General features: G+C 40.0%; 1 protein-coding gene across 1 annotated transcript in view; it reads left to right on the forward strand.

Moving 5' to 3' along the window:
- The window catches only part of GPR146 (G protein-coupled receptor 146), a 48995-nt gene that overhangs the window by 6371 nt on the left and 21711 nt on the right, over positions 1-20913 (forward strand). The window contains exon 2 of the mRNA XM_042036830.1: positions 15552-15593. The gene's annotated coding sequence lies outside the window, so the exon portion shown is untranslated. The remainder of the gene's footprint in view (positions 1-15551; positions 15594-20913) is intronic.

The following is a 20913-nucleotide window of genomic DNA, read 5'->3' on the forward strand; positions in this document are numbered from 1 at the left end:
AAAGCTGAGCGTAGCCACCAAAGGAATTCTGCAGGAGACAAACAGTGAGCAAAGCTGCAAGTAGTAGGTAACAAAGTTTGCATAACATTTTTCAGCTCCCAGCTTGGAGTTATTTTAGGGCGTCTGAGAGTTTAGAAAGGTACCATACCATGGTTTAACTACTGTAATTAACATAACTAACAGTTCTGGTCTATGCTTTCTGATGTTTAGGTGCATGATTCAATTCCAGTTGCATTTAGGGCTTCTAAATTTCAAGTGTTTTTAAGCATCAGCAGAACATTCTATTACTGCATTGCTGGGCTAGGTTTAGCCAAGGGGGAGATGTTGTGGTTAGCAATATCTAATGACTAATCTGAGATGCAATTTCATAATTACTTCAAGGATTTCTGCTGCTCTAAAGAAGGCACTGGGAATTATTCTAACAACCAGCCCAAAGAAGAACAGTGATACATACTGAGAATTCAAACAGCATGCAAAATGGAGAGAAATGCATAAACTCTGCATACAGGAGGCCCTCACTGGCAAAATATATAGAATGTTCTTAAGCTGACAGTTTTATAACTCTAAATGGTTTTGCAAATGAAATCCAAACAAAAGAGCAGAGATGTACTCTAAATCACTCAGCAATTGCTGCTTAGAAGAACCAGCAACCACTAACTCCTGCAAACAAAAACAGTTGCCTTAGGAAAGCTTAATGAATGGAAAAGATGTCAGAATTTTTGTTGTTCTTCTTTCAGCTTTATTTTTCTATATTCCTGAATCTATACACATAATGATTCAGTTCACCCTGACAAATACTGTATAACCGACTACAAATCACATCAACTTTTTATATGTTGAGAGCAGTCAGATACCAAGTGATAAAGTGAGTTCAGGCAGAGGGCATATGTTAAGCAGCTGTGAGTCCTTTACTCTGTCTGTAACCTAAAAGCTTAATGTCATTACACAGAGCTCTGATTTCTTCCTTGCCTGCCTTACACTAGAATACCCATATTATATGGACTAGAGATTATTAACTTAATGGAAGAAATACAGCCACATAGTGACTGCAGCAGAACAAACAGTATGCTTATAAATTAGATGGAGCATATTCTGCTTGCAGTGAAAGATTACACAACCAAATACTTCTGTTTAGGCTCCAAAGAAAGCTTTACACTTATGAATAAAAAATTTTATTTTTATGAATAAAAATCTCAAGTAATAGTTTTAGCAACAGTTTAAACCTGGATAAGTCAGTACTGCTGCCAAAAGACACACTCTCCATTTTGTCCCACCTCTTCTCCCACCTTGGTACAAGTGTTTGCACAGTTTTGTAAACCCATTTGGGTGAAAATTACCTCTCTGTCCCTTCACAAAGGTTACTTTAATACCAATTCAGTTTGTTAATTTGATTCACTGTGAACATTTCTGCCAGCAAAAAGAGGAGGTGATAGAAAGGTGCAAGAAAGTGCAGGTGCAGCTTGTGGGATCCCATTTTTTGCACCCTCTGCCTAAAGACACCATTCCTTAAAAAACCTTAAGTGTAAAATACGTAATGTTGCTATATGTATCCTACCTTTTACATACAGGGGTGATGAACTGTAGCTTGTCAACTCTCAAATTACCACAGATCATTTGGTATTTGTTGCTCTTTAGTAGCATCATGCATTGCTGTTTTGGGCTTTCAGTTATTTCCCTCTAAATTCAAAATGATGGTAAAGGTCTAGTAAAGGCAGGAAGCATAATTTTTGCTTCCAAGGGCCTGAACTCAGGTGTTTCATATTATTTAAGAAAAGCATAATTTTGATTTCTTGCAGACACAAGTAAATTTTTTAAATGGCAACAGACAACCAGTACAGCAATTAATAAAGGTCTTAAGTGTACAGGACTCACATTTCCACAACGCTGAGAGTATTTGTATAAAAGGGAAGTTCCCCCTTTGTTCTTCATCCTCTCAAGCGAACTGCTGGTTCGATTAGTTTCTGCTTTGGCTGCTGTTCTCTGGCTGCTGGAGCTGTGACTCCCTCAACTGCAGTGTTTCACTGTCCAGCACAGACACTGATTTCCTGCCCATCAGAAACTCTGAGGCACGGCCAGAGAACAAACAGGCAGCTGCCACTGGAGCTGTCAAGGCTTTGTAGCCATTTCAAGGTGTAACTCCAGAGAGAAGATGCTGGTCTGCTTCCTGCAGTGCCAAATGAGCAACAAGATCCCCTTCACTCACTACCTACCCATCAGTAGTCAACAAACACATCAGAAACAAGTCCTCTGTGGCAGAAACTCATGGGTTTGCTTGCTCATTCAAGTGGGTAATGGTAGCAGTCAATTATTGAACTGCTCCAGCAGTTTAACAGATGATGACTGAGCTCAAAATGAAATTTTACTTGTATCATTTAACTAATTAAACAAACAAATGCTGCCATCTAATAATAACTCATACCCATAACTTCATTAAGATACCTAATGTAATAAAGAACATAGGTTATCTTCATATACTGTACAAATCCAAATATATTGCAAGATGTGGTTGAGGCAGTTAAAGAACAGCAAGTGTTGCCATCCTCTGTCCTTCCCTTGGCGTTTCCTTTCGGACTTGCATCACATCTGAAGACACCGTTCAGTTCAGCAATGACTCAAAGCAAATTCCCCGTTAGGAATTAAGCTCTAGCAACCTTTAAAAAAGGTTCACGATTCTGTAAACAGAACATCCAATAATCACCCAAGTCTGTAAGCTCCCAGCGGGCACACACTGTGATAGGAGACAGCCCCAGCAGAACAGAGCAGAGCAATTGTAAAAATCAACTGACAGTTTGAAATCTTAACTGCCAAAACATGGAAAAATGTCTTTGACATGCCTGTGTGTCCCTGAGTCCACTCCTGTTACTGGCTAATTAGTAGGAAATCTTAACTAACAGTGTGAAAAAGGAGTTCACAGTTTCTACTTCCAGGACAGGAAGAGGAATGGTATCTAATACCAATGATTCAAACAGTGCCAGGATCTTGAAGCACAGCCATTGAGTTAGAAGTTAATCAGACACCTAAAATTGAGAATTTCCACTTGGGAACTGTGTTTATTTAGTGTCAGGACAGACTGTTCTGCTTTCTGAACCCGCACACATAGAAACATGTTTATCTCAAATTCAAACTAATGTTGAACTATCAGGTTATATTTTTGCCAAATATATATAGGTAATTTAGAAGTACTTCAGCCAATCAGTGTATCTACAGAAGAAGTAAGGACTTAAATTTGACACACTGGTGTAACTTTCTCAAAAGGGTAAAAAAAAAAAAAAGAGAGACTGTGTGAACTTCCAGTTTAGCTGTTTTATGAAGACCTAAAAAAATAAAAATTAAACATTTGTCTGACTTATTTTCATTGAAAGGGTCTTTTATTTTGACCACAGTACTTAGGGCCATCGGTGCAGAAGTAATGACACAGAGAAGTGTTCAGGTATAAAATGTCTAATTCCTCAAACATTACATTAATTTGTTTTCTAAACCTAAAGCAGTATTTGATCAGTTGAACAAATACTTGAAATGCATTTGGCTAGTTATCTATTTAGAAAGAGAACAAATTTATTTAAAAGGATTTCTTTTACCCTTTGGTCACCACAGAACAGAAGTTAGATTGAGCTCACAGGATTTTAGGATATTTTTTTTTACCTGGTCTCAGATTAGACCCCGCTTAGGAGGTTATTGCTGTCAAGACACCAGTGATAATGGGAAATGTTTTAGGAATAGGAGTGCTTTAACAGGAGAAGACATACATGCTGTAAGAACTGATAATGCAAAACACTCTTCATTTACCACTTAAATAAGCAGGGGTGGTTTAGGACATCTACATCACTGGACCATTGAGGTAAAAGGAACAGACTTTTGACAGTAGGAGCACTCATATTAAAATCTGTGCAAAATTTCTGACTTAACTACAAAAGACAAAGTCTGAAGAAGTGAAAAGTGTAGTCATATCAAGGTTTGTTTTCAGTTTAAAACTGGCACATGATCAAAAGACTTGAGACACAGTTGTTGCTTGCAAATGGATAATTAGCCTGAAACACTTCCTAAGCTGATCAGCCAATAAATTTACTAGAAATAAAAGCAGAAAAATATCTAATACATCTCCTCTTACAAGCAACTGTCAAGGGTATTTTAGGCATTTTTATCTATTCAAAGAGTACATCTACAGCCAAACTGCCTGTATATCTTTCCTTTTTAAATAAAAAAACTACTTTACATCCACATTGGGAGGTGTCAGAAACATAACCCATATAAAAGAGCACACAGACCTCTAAAGGCTTCAGAAATCCTTCACCCCTAGTAAAAGCCTTGTATCTTCCATTACTTTCCTTTCAGCTTCTTAGATTAAGGTTTGTATTTGGATTTCAGTTCAAATTAGGCTTAATGTTCCTGGTACTGTCACAATGTCAAACATTTATAATTTTCCTCATTCTGTCCAAAATCTTTTAAATCGTCTGTCTTCCTTGCAAAGCTGCAGTAGGACACCAACTGCAGGTTCTCTGAAATACTTCTGAAGTTACACTGAGGGAGATGCCATTTGTGAATTCTGCTGGAGCATATGTTCAGTATATAAAGTTATTTACGTGCTGTACAATAAATAACCCAGCAACATAAGCTTTCAACACATTTGGAAGTAAAGTCATAAAACCAGTCTTGTTTTGGCCAAAGTGCAAAAATTTATTCGCAACAAATGTTGCAAATAGGAAGCCACAAAATCCACTACAAAGACAGACAATTCCATAGCATTTTTGTGGCTCTTCCTCCAGAGTGATTATCAGAATTTTAAAAACCAGGCCATATAATACCTGACCTGCTGGGTCATCAGGGGTTTTTTTTGTATCTGTGTCCTCATGGCACGTGCTCAGCTGTAGATGACAACCAGCAGCACGAGGAGTAAGCCACAGCAGCACTTCTGGGCCTTCATTAACACAGAATCCAGGGTACAAAGGGCTCCACAGCAAGCGGAGAAGAAAATGGATTTATGGTATCAGTACAGGCAATACATTTTAAAGAGCTGTAGGGACTCCACAGTAATTAAGAACTTCTTGGGATAATCGTTCACAGAGTATCTGGCTTGTGGTGACTCCCAGGCAGGGATCTTGCAGAAATGAGTAATTAGAACCTATTACAGTAAGATTAAGATGTCTTTGCCTGAACAAGCATTGGGTATAGCATCATCCTTCAGGAAGAATGATGGGTGAAGGTGTTAGCTGCACTCCCACCAGTTCTTCTGGAAGCTCTTAGGTGGAGACACCTCTGACAAAGCTGCAAAATTCATTTAATGCTCATGGGGACACTCTGGGTTACACACACGTGTGTCCACTTGGTTCTGCAGCTGGTTGGTTATTTCAGGAGCACATTGGGCAGGGCAGGTACCACCTTGGGTGGGAAGATCTCCAGGGTTAGTGACAGGAACACTGCCCCTGGGACATGATGGAGCACTGGGCTTGTCCATGTCTGTCACTACCAGCAGTACTGGACAGTTTTGGAGCACTGGGTGTCACCAACTGCGTGGTTTGATGCCAGAATTTTGTATGATGCCTGGATCATTTGAGGAGCTTCTGGTATAAGATGCCAGCTGGATCACTGGCTTAGGCTTTCCATTTCAGTTTACTGAAGAAAGTGATCTTCAGTCACATTCTCTCCTCCCCAGTGTTTGAGTGGAATGAATTGAAGAGGGGGAAGGACTAAAAATACATGGAAAACTTGTAATGATAAGTCAGTTCTGAATGCTCATAGAGCTCACATGGCTAACATGAAATCCCTCACAGCTGTGAGTAATTAAAAACTGTAACTCAACAGATAAAAAGTGTTTGTAGGCAAAACCACAACTGGATCCTCCCTTGCAGCAAAACTGTCTAGTAAGGTCTGGACTTCTATATTTGCTGATATTATATCTGAAGGCATCTCGGTTCAAATGGTTTCCTGATCAAAGATAACATATGGCACCAGAAAGAAACGAATCTCTCCATGGCTGCAGACTCACACCACCTTCAGCACTGAATCACACCAGAACCTTTAAACTGGAATGTTACTGAAATGCCAAATCTAATGCAGATAGCAACACTAAACTTGCTGTGCTGTGCCCAAAAACTGCAAGAAATCAAACAAAAGAATTCATAAGCTCTACAAAGAGGATCTGTGAAGGGCACTTTACCCTGGGACCAGTTACAGTTCCAGTCTGGAAGTTCAGAAAAGAAAGGAAACATTAGCATTTTTGTACTCCAAGAAACAAGGGGGAAACAAAAATCTTTGAATACAACTCTCTTTCTCAGCATCAGATTCCTTATACCAATTCATCACAAACCTGTATATTTCTGGTTACTCAAACAGTTGTGGGCTAATAGAGGGGGGAAAAAATCACTAAAGAAGTCAGAGTTCATCCCTACTGTTCTTAAAATGTGGGTGACACAATGTAATAATTTGAATTTTTTCATTTAGAATGGTATCTCTCATATAGTTTGTTCCTTCTGCCCTGATTTACAGTTTAAACCCCCCAAATTATAAAAATACATTTCTATTTTAGCCTTTTTGGGTTTGCTGTATTTTTTATTACTTTATCAGGCCTTAAAACCTACAAATGCCTCTCTCTGACTTAAAGAAGAAAATACTCTCTTGTGTACACATGCAAAAAGAACATTTAGTATTCAATCCTTTTAGCTGCAAAATCAAATGCCCAAAATCAATGGAACACAAAGAGGAATCAACATCAGACACACATTTCAAACACATTACACAAGTGATTAAAGAAAAAAGGGAAGAAGTCTAAAATAAACCTACTTGCATAACAGCCTGTGTACAACCCCTTGAGACTTTAGAGCAGGATAAATATGTTTCAGACGGTGCCACTAATGTGACGTTTTAATGGTGTGAGAACGATAAACAAAACTTCTTAGAGATAGATAATAAATGATGAAAGACTGTGATACAGTTTAAAGGCCCAAATAAACAAATATGCATTGATCTTTTTCTGCCAAAGAGTGGACATCACACCAAACCTGGTGATGGATGCAAGAGAGTTGAGAATGTTGTCACTTTTTCTGGACAATGAAGCAAAACCACAGAAACCAGCACGAGAAGCAGCTAAGTTTAGCCACCACATTTGGCTACATATATTTATATCCTATAAATACATGGGCAGCATCTAAACAAGGATGCAACTGTCATTCCCTTTGTAAGAAAATGATGAGTTGTACTATGCTAATAACATACTCTGAAGGAGCGAGGAATCAGAATTGATTTTCATGAAACAACACCGGAATGTGATTCCACACTTCAGTAATAATATTTTCTGCTGTAAATGTGCAGCAAAGATGTGTGCAGCCAAAGGATGGTAAATACAGATCCAGGGAGTTATGCAGCATCTGGTCCAACCCAGTTACCAGCAAGGGCAGGGGAGGAGGACACGGGAGGACACGTTCTGAGCTACGATGCCTTACTCTGAGATAAGGGAACTGGCTGGAATTACTCTTGTATGAGCTCATTTCATACTGTGAGCATGATGCTATCACAGAAGTGCTTAAAATGAAAGCCAACACAGAGATTCCCGTTACTCTGCTTGACTCGGAAAGAAAAAAAAAAAAAATTTACACTGAAAGCTTTGTCCTCATTCTTATCATGAAGTGTGAGTTACACAATATGCCTTCACAGGAACTGCATGTCCCAAGAAAAAACTCTTTATTTCATTTAATTTAGAATGAGACAGAACTGGGTCGATATACCACCATGACTGCTTTGTTTGTCAACAAAGACATGTACTATTGCCTATAACTCAGTTTTAGGGGTATATTATCTAGCAGTTTGTTTTTACTACTGGAAATTGTGTAAGCTTGGACAAGGATAACATTCAACATTATCAAATGAGAGGCACCAGAGTTATGATTTCTAGGCACAAGTAATAATTGGATTGGAAGGCAAAGTTCAAGAAAACAGTAATACTCTCGTGTATTAACAGAAGGCCTGTTCTGCTCGGTAGTGCACTACCCAAGGCCATTTCCTTCCTTAATATTAAAATTCTAATCAGCCTTCATTTCATCTGCAGAAATTTATGACCTAGTCCAAGTTCTGTGTATAGATTTAGAAACAAACAGACGTGGAATATGAGACCCAGCATGTTATAAATTCTCAATTTAACTGTAAAAACCTGTATGTGCACAGGGGGAGAATGTTTAAAACACACCGAGTTCCACACAGTAAATTATTGCTATGAACCCTGCAAATGTCTCTAAATACAGCTGTATTAATTCCAGATTTGATATTAAGAGCCTAGATATCAAACTCTGAGGAAACTGGACCCACTGTAGAAGAAATGAAAATGGAGAACTATAACCACAAGAAGAAATTCTTTACAAATTTACCTTCAGCAGTGCTTTCCAAACTGTGGGGTGCTTGCTGCAAGCAATGTGCCTGTTTCTTCTAAGCAGCTTGTAACAGCTGCCAGAAAACCTGAGCATGTTCTCCTAAGCATTGCTGCTGTTTAAGTCAATGCCTTTGGCAGGATCTGGGTTTGAGGACTTCCAGAATACTTGAAAGTAAGCTGCTGCTTCTAAACAGAGAAAATAGTTAGCTCACTCAAACCCTTAGCTGTTGGGGTTTTTTTTTGCTCCCAAGGAGACACCTCTGACTTGAGTGTCGTATCTCAAAATTAAGCCAACAGCAAAGAAAAGGAAAAGGAAGTCTGGGAAACGGAACAAAAGAATGTTTACTCTGCAAGGTAAATCAGGGAAATGGCTAGAAGGGCAGAATTACAAATCTAAATGCTTGAGTCTCCAAACAAAACATTAAAACATCAAGCTCACTCTTCAAAGAGCAGTAACAAACCCTGAAGATCACAAGTGTGAGGGTACGCGTCGTCTTCATGCCTCGACATAGCTCAAGAGTGGGTATTTATGTCAAAACAAATGGGTGGGCCACTGAGAACTGTGATGTGGCAAATCAACCACACCACTTCCCCCTTGTTGCAAAATCCCATTCTTCTTTTCTGTCTCAACAACACGTTCAGCCCACCTCCAGCTTCTCCCTGCTCGACCACGGCAGCACTCACCATCCTCTCCTCAAACTCCATTCCGCAGTCCTCACCTCTGGTAGTGCGAGTTTCGCATGACACACTCGAAGCTCTGTGTCCCAGCAGCAGGGTAGCTGAGAGATAACCCCGTGCCATCAGGCAGGTACCAGCACAGGAGGCAGTGCAGGCATCCCACTGCCTGGAGTGGTCACGTTCACGCAGCTGCTTGGCAAGAAAGTGCCCACGTTCAACTCCCTGAGCAAACCCGGGGCAAAACACGTCCCCTCCTTGGAGCTGCCTGGCCACACACGGTGCCATGGAGCTGTCAGCAGGTTACAGAAAGTGCTCTTCAGCCATCAGCTCTGCAGCTCTGACAGAGACACGTGTGAAACGTCAGCTCTGTGTGTGTGCGCGTGTAAATAAAGGCAGGTCAGCCTCCAAGGCTGGGACATTGCACAAAGTCTGGTATGGGATGGGTTAAATCTTACGGTGCATAAATAATTTTCAGTGACCACGTCAAAAAAAGAATGGATGGTGAAGTGCAAGAAACTGCTCCAGCTGGTCATGGAGCCACTGCTAAGGAATTCAGCCGAGTCCCCAGGCCACAGCACTGCCTCCAGACACCAACACCAGCTTTTAAATCCACAAAAGCTCCACTACCTTACACTAAACTCAGAACCAGCTTGTTGCAATACTCTGGGAGAGAGAGGAAATAGAAAGAGGAAGAGAAACCTCACTCAGTCCATGCAGTTTGGCAGTAAGCAGAATTGTCTAAAATCCATCAAGTGAAATTGCATGTTAATTGTAAGGTAGTTTTCAGTATTTGAATACAATTTCCTCAGCACTCTTCCACTCCGTAAGACACACCTGACAATTAGAAGCAACTCTGCAGGTGCCCTCAGCCTGATCCACCTGCATGTTATCAACACACAAATGTTGATTTGCCAAACTTAGCATCCTGCAGATGCTGTTCCAGCAGGTGCTGCTGGGGCCACTTCTATTTCAGACCGCAGAAGCAGTTCATTGACTGACCAGCAGCTCTAAACTACATTTGGGAAAGCATCCCAGCTCTCAAACTTTTTGTTTAGTCTCTCTGAGCATCTGTGAATAAATAAATAAGAAAATTCACAAAATACCACTACAAACAAGCAATTGTAAAAAGTGGAAGTTAAGAACGTAATTAGATTATGACATTTATAAACATAATCATAAAAAAAAAATTCTACAAGTTGAAGCCTGTAAATGAATCTTCATTTATATAACAAGCAATAACAAAAAATCTCACTGGACATATTAGTAATTGAGACTGACCTTCAGTGACTGGGTGCACAGACAAACCCTTTTAGGTGATTTTTCACTTCTACTGTGTCTCAGTTTCCTCAATAAAAGGGTGGGTTTCCAAATGCTGGGGAAGGTTTGGTGTTTTTTTGTATTTAACAGACTACAGCCATAGCAAAGACTGCTTCTCTATTTATTTTTTTTGGTTAATTTTACACAACTAAAGCACACAATCAAGTATCTTCAGAAAGGACATGGCACAGCTTTTATTCTGCCTGCTTACTCTAGATAAGTTACTATTAAAAAAATCATTTACAAAAAACCAAAAAATCCTGCCCAGCCAATAAGCACATGAATTTCAACAGGAGACAAAATGCCAAAAATAACAAGGAGTTATGGGGAGCGGACACTCACTGTATGTGTGAACCTAGAACTGTAAAATTTAGTCTCAAAAATGACTAAATTAGGATTTCTCTACACAACAAGTTCCAAAGAAAGACACTAAACTCTGCCATTAATACTTGCTATTGTGGAGAGCAGACATACGGTAGTGAAGGCAGCATCTGCCACTTGGAAACCAGCTGAGTGACTTCAAACCTGGCATTTGTGCAAATCTGTGCGTACTATAATCTAACATAAAAATATTAATTGAGAAGCATATCAAGTTAGGCTTGTCAGCCTTAATATTTTTCTGGTGATTTGAATGGGGCCAGAGAATAAGATAAGTATCTGTACAAATCCAGTTGGCTTTACTTCAAATGCAAAAGCTTGCTTCTAAGCTGCACAAGAACAGGAGCCCTATAAAATCAAATTTTGAATGCAAAGCCAACCCAGTTCTGCTCATCATTTTCTACTCTGAATCCTGTCTGCAGCAACAGTTTCTGGTGAGCTCACTGTACTTCCCTGAAATACTGTACAACATACAATTATTTTTGTATTTAAAACAAGTTTTGATTTTTTAAGTTTACACTAATGAAATATTTTCATTAGCACTGTTAAGCTAAAGATTACTGAGCTTTCTTTGCAGCTTTTAGGGAGTTTTTTAATCAAGCTGGTCAGTATTCCCCATCTATCAGTGAAGATCAGCTTGATTTGTTTAGCAGCTAAAACTTGGAGCGAACAACAGTATTTTCAAAACAAATACATCAAGTTAAAGCAAGGGCAGTTGTGGTTCATCTGAATCACATGGCTCCAGATTTCAAATCTAAGCTAAGGAAATAGAGGTTATGACATCCTGCAGCTGCGACAAGTCGTGTTCGTAAAGCAACGTTAAATCAAGACCACTTGGCCAGTTCAGGCAGCTGCTTGTGTGGAAGTGAAAGATCCCATGAGTGCATTAAAAAAAAAGAAAGGTTCTGGTGTCCTAGCCAAGCCCCCCTTCCTTCACTAAATGCTACCAGGGACTAAGCTTCTTCAGAGCAAATGACCGTGGAAGGTTGTTGCCAAGTAATTGCTACTGATTTATTTACATCCAATAACGGGAACAGGAATCAAACACTTGGCAAAATACACGGGCAAGTAAATTACAAATGGCCTTCCCATGCTATAGAAGTGCCAAGTGCCTGAGCCTGCCCCTCAGTAAGTTGGTTTTCAGAAAGATCCCTTGGGTGGTTTGATTCACCATAAGGCCGTGCAAATGCTCCCATCAGCTCAAGGACACGTCAGTGGCAGGGAGAAGCAGCTGGAGCTTCATCAAGGTAGTGGTGTGGGTGCTGCAAGTTAGGGGCACACTTCTACACAGATAAAAGTTTTCATTCAGCTGGGAGTCTCAGGAAGGAAGAAAGGATTGGGTCTGGAAATGCTATTTTCCAGTCTCCCATTTTTGTAGCATTCATCCCTGGAAGTAAGGCCAGGTGTGCTGGAGCTCTGACCAACCTGGTCTGGTGTGTCCACAGCAGTGGGGTTGGAAGTAGATGATCTTAAAGGTCCCTTTGAGCCCAAGCCATTCCATGATTCTGTGATTTTAAGATCTATTTATCAATACAATAAATACTGTTAAAACACCTGAGAGTTGGCATTTTCAGTTACAGCAGAAGGGAAAAGTCTTTTCCAAAATTTTGTGAGAGGGTACTGGTGGTTGAAACAGCGGGACCATTCACTGCTCCCCTGAGTACCAAGAAAAAAGTGCCTGTAGCTTTTCCCTTTTTTCTTCCTTTTCTTTTTTTCCCTCTTTATTTTTTTTTAAGCAGGGAGGAAGCATGGAGCAGTAGTACTGATTGGGGACTTTCATGACACTATCTGGATGCCAGTGTCATGCTGTGTAAACATGTGGATCCATTAGACAATTGTTGGAAGCAGTGAATTCCAAATTTGATCTAGTGATAGGACTCCTGCTGTTTGGAAAAAAAGAAAATGGGGTTGCGAAACCACACAAGGAAAACGCTTCAGACTTCTTAAAAAAAAACCAAAAAAACCAAAGAAAAGCACAGCGTGAACAATGATGAACTGGATGGCCTGCAGATCCCAGCCTCTGGAGAGTCCTGACACACAGAAAAAAACCACCTGAGCCCTTAGCTTGATGACTTTGTAAAACTTACTCCAACCTGAAAGGATAAAAACATTTTGCATAGAGAAAAATTCATATCCACATGCAGAATACAGAAGATTTTCCTTGCTAAACGACAGCTGCTCCAGTGATTTTTATCTTGTTGCACATTTCTCGTGCAGGCTACTGCCGGAACTACAGCCGGAGCTCTCCGGTATTCCCAGCGAAGCTGCCTGGGGAAGGGAGTGGTACTTAACTGCCTTCCTTTGGTTTGTGCTGGCAAAGCAGCACTTTTTGCTTTGTAGTATTTAATGGCCTAAAACACACGTTGGAATTAACTCCTTCATTAGCTACACAGCTGCTGCTCCTTATCGCTTTCATTTTTCTTACCTGTAGCACTGCAAAATTTTATGTTCTGATTCAGAATTCTGTGTGATGAATACAATACATGAATTGTATTTGTTAGAATATCAAATGCAGGCCTCATGAATAAAAGTGTAATTACACGTGACCTTTGAAATCATACTCCATTCTTTATGCTATCTAGAAATAGCTATGCTCATTCTGTCCTTGCCACAATTTCATTTCAAACTGATTAACCAGCATTTTATTCCACTCAAGTTGCCTACATTAAAAAAAAAGCCAGCGAGTTCTGCTCCCAGCACAACTGCAAACCCACTTTAAGGCTGTCACTACAAAACTTGTTATTCATCTCCACAGACTTACAGATGTGAAAAGCTGTGTGTATAGCTCAGCATTTCCATTATGATTCATGTTGTGATTTAATCAATTCTGAAACATTGTTTACTACATAAAAGAAATTGTACTTCAACAGCAAGGATCAGAAAGCAAGAAAATCAATCGAGAAGGGCTCCTGAGTAACTAAGGAGGAACACATTGTCCTTGGGAAGCTGCAGGAGGTCAGCAGTAGCAAAGCTTCTCTTTGGAGACTGCTGGGTGACCACAGAATCTTTCTCCAGCCCAGCCCTAAGAGCTCCCTGAGCACACAGCAGTGGTCCTTGGAGTGCAGATCTCAGTAATGCACCTTGCTATGCATATGAAGAAACTTGTGCAACTCTGCCAGCTGAATTCAACAGTTTCCATGTCTAATTCTAGTGATATCCATACCCCCATGCAGAAGAAGCCACAGGACACCACTAACGCCCTGAAGAACTGCATTACTCAGGGGAAGCCATCTCTTGCAGCCTCTCCTTACACAGCTGGAGCTTCCAGAGCTCCAGATGTGTTACAGCTGTGCCCAGGTGGGACTTCAGCAGTGAGAGGCACCAGCCAGGAGAAGCTCTCCACAGCCAGTTTCTGCTCTAAAGCATGGGGCAGCTGTCCCACTACGTCCCTGAATGCAGCTTAAATTTGCATGAAAGTATGAACAGAAGAGCTGCTCCTTCTTTGCATGGGTTTGTGGCAGATTTATTTTTGTTCTTGAGAAGCCAGCCAGAGACTATGATGGACCAGCCACTACTGCAGGGTTTTACAGCCACCAGAGTTGGTGTTGGGCATCTCCACCTGTGTGGCACATCACAAAGACATGCTGGCCACGAAAATCCCTTTCTCTTAAGATCAAGACCACAGAAAAATAGTAACAGTTTGTCCTTCTATTTACTATTCTCCATAAAACTAGGGAACTAAAATTACAAGCAAAATACTGGTTGCACTGTTTGTTTTTCTTGGGTCCTTAAATGCCAACCACAAGATGTCAAACAGAGGGCAGAGAGGCCAAGGAGAGCAGGGGAGCTGGGGAGCCTTGACTGGAAAATGTGGTAGTAACAGCCATAACTGGTGCTAATAGTGGAGAAAAAGTGCATCAGAGTGAGATCCGATCTTTCACAGACCAGTGTTGCATCTCTCAATAAAACTTTATTACAAAAAAGAATGAAGTGGCACAGGCAGCTATCTTAAACCATTTTTTCCCAAGCAAAGTATTCTGCTTACCTCAAAATTCAGTCATAATTGAACCCTTGAACTAGCTAATCTTTCTTTTTAGGGGAAAACTCATCTACTCATAACAGTTGCCTTTCTCTACAAATATTACTGTTCAGTCATCAATCTCAGCTAAAACCTCTTTAATGCCTTATGTATGCCTGTTTATATTTTTTTTTCTACTGCAATACATATGGAAATTAGTGCTTTACTTATTTTTTCTTCTCCTTTAGATGAGTTGTATCTGCATACTGAAATATCGGTCACAAATTTTGAGTGGACAAATGTATTACACTTCTTATAATGCCATAAAATACAATTCTCTGTATTTTTTCCCCAAAGCATGCAAAGGAGCAAACACATACTCAGTAAAGTGAAATAATATGACACTGTGTGCCAAACCCACCACTTTTTAGAGTGCCAAACCAAAGTGACATTTATCATAGTTGCATATTACAGGGCAAATATTTCACATCAGGACTGTTATATGTCAGTTTTAACCCCCCAAGCACAACATTTTTAATGAGGAGAAGGAAGTTATGGTTCTCTTTTTAGATCAATCTACAGCTTTTATTCAATATCTCCAACTCACAAGTGTAAACAGAACCATCAGCCCCACTGTGGCGCATTACAACATCAAACACCGTGAACAATTACGTCACAGATTTTCTAATCACTGGATGAAACACTGGGCATTGTAAATGCTACACAGAAGATGGTATAGGGAGATGAAAGACAAAAAAGTAAAAATTATCTGTATTTACCAGATTTGATTAAATTTTGTTTTCATTTATTTCAATCACCTAGAACTAACTGTTTCACCTTTTTTTTCTCCTTTTCTCCTCCCAGTGGCTCCATCTCAGAGTGACATTTTCTTGGGCTGCACCTCATGTAAGTAGAGCTGTAGCAATACAGTGTGATTATTGTTGTGCATGCTTATTTCATCAGTGTAAAACTGTGAAAATACTTACCAAAATTGGGACTTTCAGACCTGCTATTTACTTCTGTAAAAAGGTACTGGATTACCAAGTCCTAACTGAAGATTTAGCTAAGATAAGTAATATTAACTCCCAGACTGTGCTTCTCAAAGATCACAAACCAGCCAACTAAATAGTCTCATACAAAGTTAACATCCAATTTACTACATCTTTCTAACTCTGTGAAATCTGGACTCCATGGAAATGTCCCATCATCCCTGGGGCATTCCAGGGCTCTTTGCCAGGCAGGGAAACCTCTGCAGAAACAGACTGGAGGCACATCAGAAGGTTTAACGGGCATTACTTCTGCAAACTGCTTCCCAGTCCAGGTGGAGAAGGAATGGAGGCTGCAGTGCCTCCCTGCAAGAGCATACTGACAGTTAAACTTGCCTGGAAGCCCAGGGCCCATGGAATGAGTGTCATTAACAGGGGCTGATCAGGGAGAAGGGCAAAGACAAAGGCAAAGCCAAGCCCTTGTTGGGCAGCAGGGAAGATGCACACCTTTAAGAAAGACTTTTAACCTAAACTTAATCTGTTCAGATTTAAAGGACAGACACAAAACTTCATCTTGTCTTCTCCAAGTGGCCAATTCCATTCATGGGAGCACTGATGGTGCCAGCACCACCAATGCTCTGAGGGGCTATTTGCACACAGCAAAAGAATGTGCTTGGGTACAAGGGGTGGCACCTGCTCAGCACAGAGAGGAACAGGGGACTTGTTCAGCTCGGTCTAATGAGTAACGGATGAGAAGCCAGGAATTATTTAATGTTAATTCCAGCTCTGCAAGTACCAGCTGCTGTTCTGTTACTCTCAGCAAGTCATTTCATCTTCCTCATGTTCTCCTGTGTACAGTGAATGTAACATTTTGGTGCCCAGTGTCCAACTCTCAGTTGAACATTCTAGTCATAAATGCACTGCCTCCCTTCACTTTGATAAAGTACAGTCAGCATCAATAGATAATACTTTAAAAAAATTCCCTTCCAACTCTTGTGAAACAGGAGCTGACTGTTTATGGAGTACTTATTTTTTATGTCAGTTTACCATAGGGCCTCTTTAGCCACAGGCTTACAGCTGGAGGCCCCAAGGCATTTTTTGGGAGTGGAAACTTTTTGAGCTCAGCTCCTAACAAATTTCCAGCCTGCAGTATGTTTTTCATTAGTCTACATGGTGTTATAATAAATGATGCACTTCCTCTTTCATTTTATGATTTTTTTTCTTTAAACATGCAACAATTTTTCTGTGTCTGTTTTTTATTACTTTCAATATACTCAACCACACTAATCTTAGAGACTATGTATAAAAACAGAAAGGATATCTTGAGTAAGATATCAGCTACAGCAAGACAAGCTTTTAAGTTTAAATTCTCCACTGAAGGCCAGTCATAAACCCATTACATGTATGAGCTCCATGGGCAACCACTCTTTCAGAGGGTGTTGTTAAGAAAATAAAAATCTGTTACACCAAAACCTAGAGCTGGTGTAGAAAAGGCTCCTCCAAAATACTCACCTGCAAGACATTCAGCTAAAGAAGTCTGATCCCACTGGCAATTCTCCACTACAGGTCCCACTCCGTGTGCTTGCCTATTTTACATATATTTTATATATAGTTGATACACATGTTTTTTTAAAGATAGCCTTCCTTTTATATTTTACCCTCTCTCCGTAATTTTTAATAAGAATGTATTCCCGGGGCCTGACAGCACCAGGAAAACCTGGCTATGCCAACAAGAAGAGATTCCAGTCAAACATCATCATGTCTGGCATACTGTGTTTCATTTACAAATCTTTGATTTCTAAATGAATGGCAGTTCAAAGTACACATGAAACACAGATACTTTCTGCTTATGTACACAGAGATTGTTAGAGATTAAACCACTTTTAATTAAAGACTTAAGCAGGTGTCAGTTCACGATACTCTCTGAATTTGGTTTAAGAAGATCTGTGTTCCACAGTTACCCAGCAGCACATTAAACACAAGCAGAATCAAAGAGACCTTCCTAAACAAAGCCAGGAAAAGCCACTTTGTAAGAGAGTTTGAAGTTTGCTACTACTGATCTGTCACTTATGGAACGTCACATACTTACTTGGGAAACATTTTAAAACACTTAAAAAATAAACAACCCCCCAGTAAACAGCCCCATGAGACAGAGCCCCAGGCCACACAAGACCTATTAATTTCAGTGGGGTTTGTTGTGCCTCTGTTTATGCATCTAACTACACAGAGTTAATTTATAGTATCAAGGCCTAAATCAGATAATTTAAGAGCATTCTGGACTCAAATAACAAAGAGTTTAAACATGGAAATGAAATTGCTTCCAAGTAATTTTTCTCTGTCATACTTCAGGGTGAGAGCAATATGAGGGGCACCCTGTTTCTCCATTACTCAAAGAGTCTTCATTTCTTTTTTTAAGGGAAATCCAAAGATTAATTTAAAGCCATCTGATGAAAATACCTTAATATTTACCTTCACATTTTGATGTAATATATAGTGAATTCGAGTGATTTCAAAAGTTATCCTGGATGCTTCTCATTTCAAGATGTTAAATATTGGCTCTCAGAAATTTCCATTACACATTGTCTGACAATATTTGCTGCTCTGGAGTACATGAACTGACTTTTAATTCTTACAGAGGTAATGATAATAAAGTTTGTAGAAGCTGGGCACAGGTGACATTTTAGAATTTCATAGTTATTATAAGTCCCTCCTTTCCAGGTCCATAAAGTAAGTGTAAAAAATGGTTAGAACTGCCAAATGTATAAATTCCCTTGATCCTTTTTACCTGTTACATCATCAGTTACAGCTACTCTTAGACTGGTCTCCCAATCACCCTTTAAATGAGGGCACTACAACATCCCAGCAGCAGTGTTACAGCCGACACCTGAGCACAGTAAAGGAGCACACCTGTAATCCTCAGATTTTATAACTGGTAAATCACAAACTGAACTTCCAAACCCCAAGACCATTATAGAGCTGTGGGAAGGAAACAGTGAGGGAGGCAGAGCCAGTGATTCCCCCAGCTGACAGTCGGTGGGATGCAGGACAAGCAGGGGACAAAGAGCCAGAACAAAGACCAGAACAAAGGCTGCTGACCAGCCAGGGCTGTCATCTGCAGCAATAAAGTACCAGCCTCCCAAATAAACAAAGTACCAGCCTGCATCCCAAATGTTGCTTTATGGAAGGCACCGTTTAAAGGTGGCATAGGATGGTTAACATGAAAGCACAATTTCTGGAGCTTCAACTGCTCCCAAGGGGAAAACTGAGCGCTCTTGTGTAAACCAGCTTTCCCTTTTGCAGTTAATTTCCTCTACTTCTTTACTTACTACAATATTGCATACAGACAAATCTGAAAAAAAATGGTAGAAACCAAGATCTGTTTGACTGCTTCAGCAGTAAGGTACAAATCTGCAGTAACCATGAAGGCTCAAATTACATAATATCCACCAGTGCAACCAGGAGTTACACCCAGCTCCTGAATTTTATCAAGTTGTCTGCAGACAGTGTAAGGAATCTCCCTTAGCCAGGAAGGAAAAACTCCTAAATTCAGGTGAGATTCTTTTGTACAGCTATGGCAGGCACAGGTTACAAAGTGGGTCTTTGTATGGCTGCTCCACCTCCAGCTTTATTTACTGGGAGCTGGTTATGTAACTAACACAAAAGAAAATAACCATTTCTGGGTTGTTTTCCTTTGCAAGCCCTGGGCTGCCAGGAGGAACTGAGAGAATTCAAAAGAGCTTCCCTTCTGTTGGTCTTTTGGGTGTTTCTCTTTGAAGTGGCACCCTGAGTGGCTGCTCATTCACCAGTTTTGTAGGTAGCCTTTAAAGCAATACTTTCCACTCTTCAAGCTTAAGCACAGAAACGTACAATTAATTAAACCAAGTTAGTGGTGTTATTATTTCAGCCTTTCATTTCTACTTGGTGTCAAGACTCTTAAGACGAAAGGACTCTTTGTAGTAGGATTTCAGACACTCTGGGGAAAATTATGAACTTTAAGACTGATCTGATCTGGTTCGTGCAACACAGGAACAATCTAAGGAAACCATTTAGCTACTGCTTAAAGGAAAATTCATTCCAAAATCTAGAATCAGAGTCAAACTTTGCAGTGTTACTGTGCTGTATTTAACTGATGGTTTAACCCTTTGTTTTGACATGCTATTCTTTAATCACTTCTTTTCTGCAAAAGAAGACGCAGCCTAAAATATGGAATTATTGCAAAGTAGATTTCCTGGCTAGGAAATCTTTGGTAACAGATAAATGGGCTGCTAACCTGCCAAATGGCTCAAATGCAACAAAAACTGCATTTGTTGCTGCTCATAATAGTAGTGGCCAAACACCATATTACTGGTTTCCAACTATTTTCCTGGTGTGAAATGTTTGTAAACCATCCTTTTGCACTGCTGCCGAACTCCAGGAACATTCTCCAGGACAGTTCTAGTCCTTAACTGAAAAAAAAATATTCCCACATTATTAAGAATTACTATGGAGAAAAGATCTCAGTGAATCTGTCCTACTGTAATGGCTCACTCCCATTTCCACACACTGTGTATGTTGTTTATTTTCATTCTTTGAGCATGGGATTTTATAGCCCAAATTATCTCATTTTCTCACAGTACAAACAGTCCAATTTTCATTCATTGAGGTCAACATTTTTCTTGTGTTCTTCCTCTGTTTTCTTCTTCCCTTTAAAATTTGCTATTAACAACAAATACAATAGATTTGTGCTATCAAAATACCTCTTGGGGTAGAGATCTATTCATAAATTGCTTTTTCACATGAGCATAGATCAGAAGTGGCGATAGCAAAATGGGACAGCTAGAAGAAATGTTGTTTTAACTCCATTTCCATTCTCCATAACCTTTAGATGAAATAGATCTACAATCATGCAACCTCCTCTTCGAAGATTTTTGTGCAACAATTTTCTCCAAAATCTAGAAGGCTTCAAGAAGTAATGTGCAGTCAAGCAGATTTTAGAAGCTGGTAGCACTTCATGGTCAGCTGGCTGTAAAATCCTGCTCACCACCACAGTCTGGAGCTTGCAAACTTGGTGCTTTACAGCTTTTTTTAAGGGTTTAAGGCTGGGGAGACTGCAGCCAAGCTTTTTTTAGGGAAGACAGTAATACCCTGGACTTTTTCCTTTGCTTGTACTTTCTCCTGCTTCTCCTGTGCTGCAAAGGGAGCTGTAGTTCGTTCAGCCTGTCCTGCAGTGCCTTCAGCCTGTCCTGTAAGCACCGCAAAAT

The sequence above is a fragment of the Corvus kubaryi genome, unplaced genomic scaffold (assembly GCF_017639235.1).
Source record: "Corvus kubaryi isolate FWS band 111438036 unplaced genomic scaffold, C.kubaryi_AGA036_p1.0 37387, whole genome shotgun sequence".
Classification (NCBI taxonomy): Eukaryota; Metazoa; Chordata; class Aves; order Passeriformes; family Corvidae; genus Corvus; species Corvus kubaryi.